Here is a 7,021-nt window from a genome sequence, read left to right as displayed (position 1 = left end):
GACATTTCTGATATACTAAGATACAGTCAGACAGATAGACAGACAGACAGACAGATAGACAGACAGATAGATTTTTAGGCATAAAATAATAGATGGGTTTAGAGAACTTCCAGAGGTGATGGTCTGAGATCTCTCAACATTCTATAATGTTCATAAACTTGTATGACCCCCACAATGATGTCACCACAATGAAATAAGATTTAAATGAATCAAACCATGTCAATCGGAATATTTTATTGAACGTCATTAAGATGACTGAACATATTCCCGATGGTTTCTTTCTGACCAGTTCAGCATCATCTCTACTGCCACAATTCATAAATCTTCTATAGTCATATATAGTCATATATATCATATATCCACAAGTCTGTGGGTGATGTGGATCTGTGAGCCCAAAGTATCAGGTTTATACATTATAACTCTGTAGACTCTTTGACAGCTTGTCTCTTCTCAAACTTTTCAGACATCAACAGCTAGAGCTTTGCTGACAACCAAATACAGTACAAACACCAACAAGAAACACGTACAGATGACAGATGATACAGGTCGTTGTTAGGAGCTTAAAAGAAGAATACTGTGCTTGAAATCTGTGCTACAACTCAAAAAACCCCACAATAAAAACAGGGAAAAGAAACAGGTGTAATGGTGGACGTTATAACAGGGAATCAGAAGTAAAGGCAAAATGTATCTAAGGCCCTCTAGTGGCTATCTGTAGTACAGTTTATAACTCCAATCCTGCCCCATGTTAGTGAATGAGACTTTAAGTTAAGTTCAATTGACCCTAACATACCAGCCAATGTTTCTCTTACGATTAAAATGTAATTTAAAAATAAATAAAAGAAAGTGATCTCTGGACAGTTCTGTAGCAAAGCCTTGTCTTATTCTGCTGTAAAGTTTTGGATCCTCAGCAGGGAATGATTGCAATTGTTCTTTTGCTCTTTCTGATCTTTAAGGTAGCTCACTGTACTAACATTATTGTAAGCAAACCAATGTGAATGAACAAAGTGATGGCATAAACTAAGGCAGCTAAGCTAAGCTTTTAAACACTTTTATACAGTCCCCTTTTAAACAAACTCTACCACCAGAATGAAGGAACAGCAAAAGCGCACTTCTCCATTCATATGGTAATTTACAGTCAGAGCTGGATAAAAAAACAACGTTTTTTTCTTCCCCTCTAAAACATGTTGTGTTGAGTGTAAATGCTGTTTGTCATGGTGTTTTCAGTTAATTTATGAGGTTAATATCTGTTAATAACACTAGCTCTTATTTGATATAGAACAGAATTATTTTGTGCGTGTGTGTGAAAATTTCCAAAACAAGACAAGTCAAGAAGGACCATGAAGCTACATAGAACAACACAGAGATAAGGACTGAAGTAAGTTAGTGCTAGACACATAAAGTGTATCTGTACAAGCTGGTGTACACAGTGTGAGACACAATACAAGACAGTGCAGGACAAAAGACAGTGCAGGACAAAAGACAAGAAGACAGCGCAGGACAAAAGACAGTGCAGGACAAAAGACAAGAAGACAGCGCAGGACAAAAGACCGTGCAGGACAAAAGACAAGAAGACAGTGCAGGACAAAAGACAGTGCAGGGCAAAAGACAGTGCAGGACAAAAGACAAGAAGACAGCGCAGGACAAAAGACAAGAAGACAGTGCAGGACAAAAGACCATGTAGGACAAAAGACAAGAAGACAGTGCAGGACAAATGTGTGTGAGGGGTGTGTAGGGTAAAGAGTTTGTGTGGGGGTGTGTGGGGTAAAGAGTGTGTGTGAGGGGTGTGTGGGGTGAAGAGTGTATGTGAGGGGTGTGGTGAGGGGTGGGTGGGGTAAAGCGTTTGTGTGAGGGGTGTGGTGAAGGGTGTGTGGGGTGAAGAAGGGGTGTGTGGGGTGAAGAGTGTGTGTGAGGGGTGTGTGGGGTGATGAGTGTGTGTGAGGGGTGTGTGTGACAGGTGTGTGGGGTGAAGAGTGTGTGTGAGGGGTTTGTGGGGTGAAGAGTGTTTGTGAGGGGTGTGTGGGGTGAAGAGTGTGTGTGAGGGGTGTGGTGAGGGGTGTGTGGGGTGAAGAGTGAGTGTGAGGGGTGAAGAGTGTGTGTGAGGGGTGTGTGGGGTGAAGGGTGTGTGGGGTGAAGAGTGTGTGTGGGGGTGTGGTGATTGGTGTGTGGGATGAAGAGTGTGTGTGAGGGGTGTGTGGGGTGAAAGTGAGTGTGAAGGGTGTGTGGGGTGAAGAGTGTGTGTGGGGGTGTGGTGATTGGTGTGTGGGATGAAGAGTGTGTGTGAGGGGTGTGTGGGGTCGTCCACAATGCTGTTGGCTTTGCGAATGCAGCGTGTGGAGTAAATTCCTGCTGATGAGACCCACCACGTCGTTCTTGCTGATGAGACCCACCACGTTGTGTCATCGGCGAACTTGAGGATATAGTTCGATCTGTGCATTGCTGCACAGTTGTGAGTCAGCAAGGTGAACAGCAGTGGACTGAGCACACAGCCCTGAGGGGCTCCAGTACTCAGTGTGGTGGTGCTGGAGATGATGTTCCCGATCTGGACTGACTGAGCTCTCCCAGTTGGGAAGTCCAGTATCCAGTTGCACAGGAAGGTGTTCAGTCCCAGCAAGCTCAGCTTCACAGTCAAGTGCTGAGGGATGATTGTGTTGAATGCTGAACTAAAGTTTATGAACATCATTCATATGTAAGTGTCTTTATTGTCCAGGTGGGTGAGGGCTAAATGAAGGGTCATGGCAATGGCATTGTCCGTGGATCGGTTTGGACGATACGCAAACTGTAGGGGGTCCAGTGAGGGTGGTAACTGGGTTTTGATGTGAGCTTCTCGAAGCACTTCATGACGGTGGGTGTGAGTGCGACGGGACGATAGTCATTGAGGCAGGACACTGTAGACTTCTTTGGGACGGGGACAATAGTGGTTGTCTTGAGGCACGTAGGAACAACAGCCTCCCTGAAGACTATTTTTTTAAATCAAATATTCCAGTTACAAACAAAAATAAATTCCGGGAGAATCGTAAAGTTTAAAACGTGTCCGATATCGTTAACGATGCTCAGTGCAAATCGGATTGTGTTTAACTACAGAATTATAGAATTACTTTTATTTTGAAAGATTTCTATAACGTCGCTGCTTGTGTCACATCAGCTTCCGGTCTCGTGTCACGTGTGCGAGCAGCACTTCCTCCTGACTCGCGCTTGTGTGTTTACATGCAGCCTGCAGAATGGAGAGAGCTGCATGAAGGTTTACAGGTAAAATAAACTCTCTGCATTCGTGCCCGTGTGTGTTTGTGTATCCGGGACGCTGTAGGAACAACGCGGGTTAATGTCATCACTCATATAAGGCTTAGTGTAACGCACAGCTAACAGGCTAACATCAGACCTGCTAGACCTGTTCTTTACCACAGACCACTGACTCTGTACGGGTTTAGTAGTTAAACTGTGTGTGTGTGTGTGTGTGTGTGTGTGTGTGTGTGTGTGTGTGTGTGTGTGTGTGTGTATATGTGTATGTGTATGTGTGTCTGTGTGTATGTGTGTCTGTGTGTATGTGTGTCTGTGTGTATGTGTGTCTGTGTGTATGTGTGTGTGTATATGTGTGTGTATATGAATGTAATGTATTTACGTGTGTGTGTGTGTTATTGTATATTGTCTTTAACAGAAGTTACTAGCTTGCATTCAGTACAACAGGCCAGTCATAAAGGCTTCATTGTGTTCAGTTCAGTTTTCAGTCCCTTTTCTTGACCTTTATTTAAACCCATGCTTTACATAAACAGATAAAGACAATATATAGATAACGTGGTCCACAATTCACTATAACTGTGTAGTTTCAGAGCTCTAGTCTGTCATGTGAGAGTCATTTATCAGAAAAAAACATTTCCTTCTCCACTAAACACTCCGATGATCTGAAATGTCTTCACCTTTAGCAGCGACATGATTATACAGTTATATTGTCAAGGGAAAATCCTGTCAGTTTGTGTTACATGCTTCTGTTTTTATTTGTATACTGACACAAGAAACTAGTCATTGGTAAGCCCAAAGCATGACAGGTGTGGCGGTGGTGTTTATTTGTGCCTACAGGATATCTTTATTCTACAGGAGACCTTTATCCTAAAGGAGACCTTTATCCTACAGGAGATCTTATTGAGATCTTTATCCTACAGGAGATCTTTATCCTACAGGAGATCTTTATTCTTCTCATCTGCCGTCTCTCAGTGGAATATGGAAACGAGGTCTCTGTTGCTGCTGAAATACATTTCCAGAACGGCACATAGACAGTATTATATCTGTATTTGTTCTCAGATCTCAGAATGAACATTGTGACACGTTTGAGGTCTGAGTTTGAGCCATGAGAAATTTATTAGCTCCCAAATATCATACTGTAATCTTCGTTCTGCTGGAAGTTGGTGGAATTCCTCAGGGTCATGTGATTAGTGCTGGTCTCTAACCAGCTGATGAAGGTAAGACACGTGAGTTTATTTAACTCCAAGTGTTCAGCGTGGGTTCTAAACTGGATCTGGACTCCGCTCTCATGTGGTGGTGTGTTCAGCTTTATGTTTGATATGAAAATTACTTTAATCATAGCTCTTTGGTTACACAAAAAGGTTGTTTTCCTGCTCGTCTTTTGGGACGTTTATTTCTGCACTTTTCTCTGCATGCTGTTTTCTCAGTTCCTACTTCTGATGTTAGAGTAGAGAAACTCTTAAGACTCAGTGTGAGAGAAAAACTATATGAGAACTGAAACACACGGCCTGTTCCACTTGGTTCAGTTTGTCATGAAACGAAGTCAGTAATACAGTCGTGTGGTCATGAAAGTACATAATTTAATAATCCAAATCAAGCCCAAAGAGATCTTTTAATGTTGACTCAATGTCTGGAATCAGTGAGTCAGTGAATCGACTCTTCTGTCCTGAAAGCAGGATGGAGACCTGATAAAAACTCTGGCAGCTCTGCTGGTGTGACTCGATACAGCATGAGGCTTTTTATTTTGTTTATTTCCCATTTTAATTGTTGTGTTGTGAAAGTCTAAGGCAGCTCTATGCAGCTCACACACGGTTTTGAATCCTGTGCTCTCTTTGGTTTATTAACTTGAATTCAATTAGCTGGGAAATGCTAGTGTAAAGCAACCAAGAGACTTTGCTGTGTGTGTGTGTCTGCCTGTGTGTGTATATGTGTATGTGTCTGTATATATGTGTTTGTGTATCTGTGTGTGTCTGCGTGTGTCTATGTGTATGTATGTGTGTGTGTTTATGACCTCTCTTGTATATGGGTGTGAAAATGACATCCTTATTAAGATAGTGTCACATGTTACTTGAGATTCTGCCAACATGGTCTCCTGCTTTTTAAAGAGCAACACAGCAAGAAAATGTAGTTATATATATAGTTATATAAAACTATAAAACTATTTTATATAGTTATATAAAATAAACAACTGAAGGCCAAGATCCACTTTCTCACCAAAGTTTATATGAATATCGCAACCAAATCATTTATTTCATTATTATTAAATGAATATTCCTGCAGTGATCTCTTTATTAAACATGACGGCACGCCCCAGACTCCACAGGGCTGCACTCTCAACACTGTCTGTCTCAACATGAATCATTTATACCCTTTCAACCCAGGACAGGAGTGAAGGCACCTGCTGAAGAGCCTCACATTTATACAGAGGCATGAAGGGTTATCATCATCATCATTTATCTTCAACAAACACTGTATCCTTGTCAGCTTTGTGCTCTGGTCGTCATCAGTGAACATTTGAAGACTTCAGCAGGAAGGAATTAGTGTTAAGTCTGTAATGGACTCAGTAATGAACTCTGACTTGTTAGTTCATCAGGAGCTCTTGGTTACACAATTCCACTGGACTATACACTGTTGTAGAAATGACTTTATTTACATTGACACTATTTCCTGTCCAGTGTAACCTAAATGAGGATGAGGTTCACTTCTGACTCTGGTTCCTCTCAAGGTTTCTTCCTCATATCATCTCAGGGAGTTTTTCCTCACCATCGTCACCTCTGACCTGATCATTAGGGATAAATGTTAGAGATAAATAATAATTTAATTATGCATTGCTAAAAGTGCTATACAAATAACTTGAATTAAACTGAAATAGACTCTCAGATATCTGGATCCTGTTCCACAAATACAGACCATAAGGTGTTACTACACCAGAGATGGGAACCTGAGCGCATCACCCACGTTCACACACGTTAACACGGGCTGAGGGTCACGCTGTAGTTGGCCTGTTGTTTGTGTTAATAGTTATATGTGTCGAAGGTTTAGCGGTGTGTCGAGCTGTAACAGTGTGTAGCGGTGTGTCGAGGTGTAGCGGTGTGTCAAGGTGTAACAGTGTGTCGGGGTGTAGCGGTGTGTAATGTTATGTTGAGGTGTAATAGTGTGTAGCAGTGTGTCGGTATGTTGAGGTGTGTCTAGGTGTAGCGGTGTGTCGAGGTGTAGCGGTGTGTAACATTATGTCGAGGTGTAATAGTGTGTAGCAGTGTGTTGAGGTGTAGCAGTTTGTTGAGGTGTGCTGAGGTTTGTCGAGGTGTAGCGGTGTGTCGAGGTGTAGCGGTGTGTAACATTATGTCGAGGTGTAATAGTGTGTAACAGTGTGCCGAGGTGTGTTGTGGTGTAGCACTGTGTAGCGGTGTGTCGAGGTGTAACATTGTGTCGAGCTGCAGCGGTGCGTGTCGAGCTGCAGCGGCGCGTGTCGCGCTGTAGCGGCGCGTGTCGTGCTGTAGCGGCGTGTCGGTTTAGCGGCGTGTCGGTTTAGCAGCCTGTTGAGGTGTAGCAGCGTGTCGAGGTGTAGCGGCATGTTGAGCTGTAGCGGCGTGTCGAGCTGTTCCGGAGCATGTCGAAGGTGTAGTGGCGTGTCGAGGTGTAGGATCTGATCCAGTCTTAATTATGAACATGGTCCATCTTTTAGCTGTGTGTTACTCTGCCCTCTGGGGTGATGTCATGTGTTTAAAATGTTGGAGGTCTATAAACAGTTTGATTTCAGATCTTTATTCTGCTGTTTTGTTGTTTT

The 7,021-nt window shown here is 42.8% G+C and overlaps 1 protein-coding gene across 3 annotated transcripts in view; it reads left to right on the top strand.

The window, feature by feature from the left end:
• Nucleotides 1-3,136: 3,136 nt before the first annotated feature.
• tbc1d5 (TBC1 domain family, member 5) overlaps nucleotides 3,137-7,021 on the top strand; it is an 18,651-nt gene continuing 14,766 nt past the window's right edge. For all 3 annotated transcript variants that reach the window (XM_060865937.1, XM_060865936.1, XM_060865938.1), the window contains exon 1: nucleotides 3,137-3,246. The gene's annotated coding sequence lies outside the window, so the exon portion shown is untranslated. The remainder of the gene's footprint in view (nucleotides 3,247-7,021) is intronic.

The sequence above is a fragment of the Tachysurus vachellii genome, chromosome 3 (assembly GCF_030014155.1).
Source record: "Tachysurus vachellii isolate PV-2020 chromosome 3, HZAU_Pvac_v1, whole genome shotgun sequence".
Lineage (NCBI taxonomy): Eukaryota > Metazoa > Chordata > Actinopteri > Siluriformes > Bagridae > Tachysurus > Tachysurus vachellii.
Note: the sequence above shows the minus strand (reverse complement) of the source record. Positions and strands in the feature narration are given on the sequence as shown.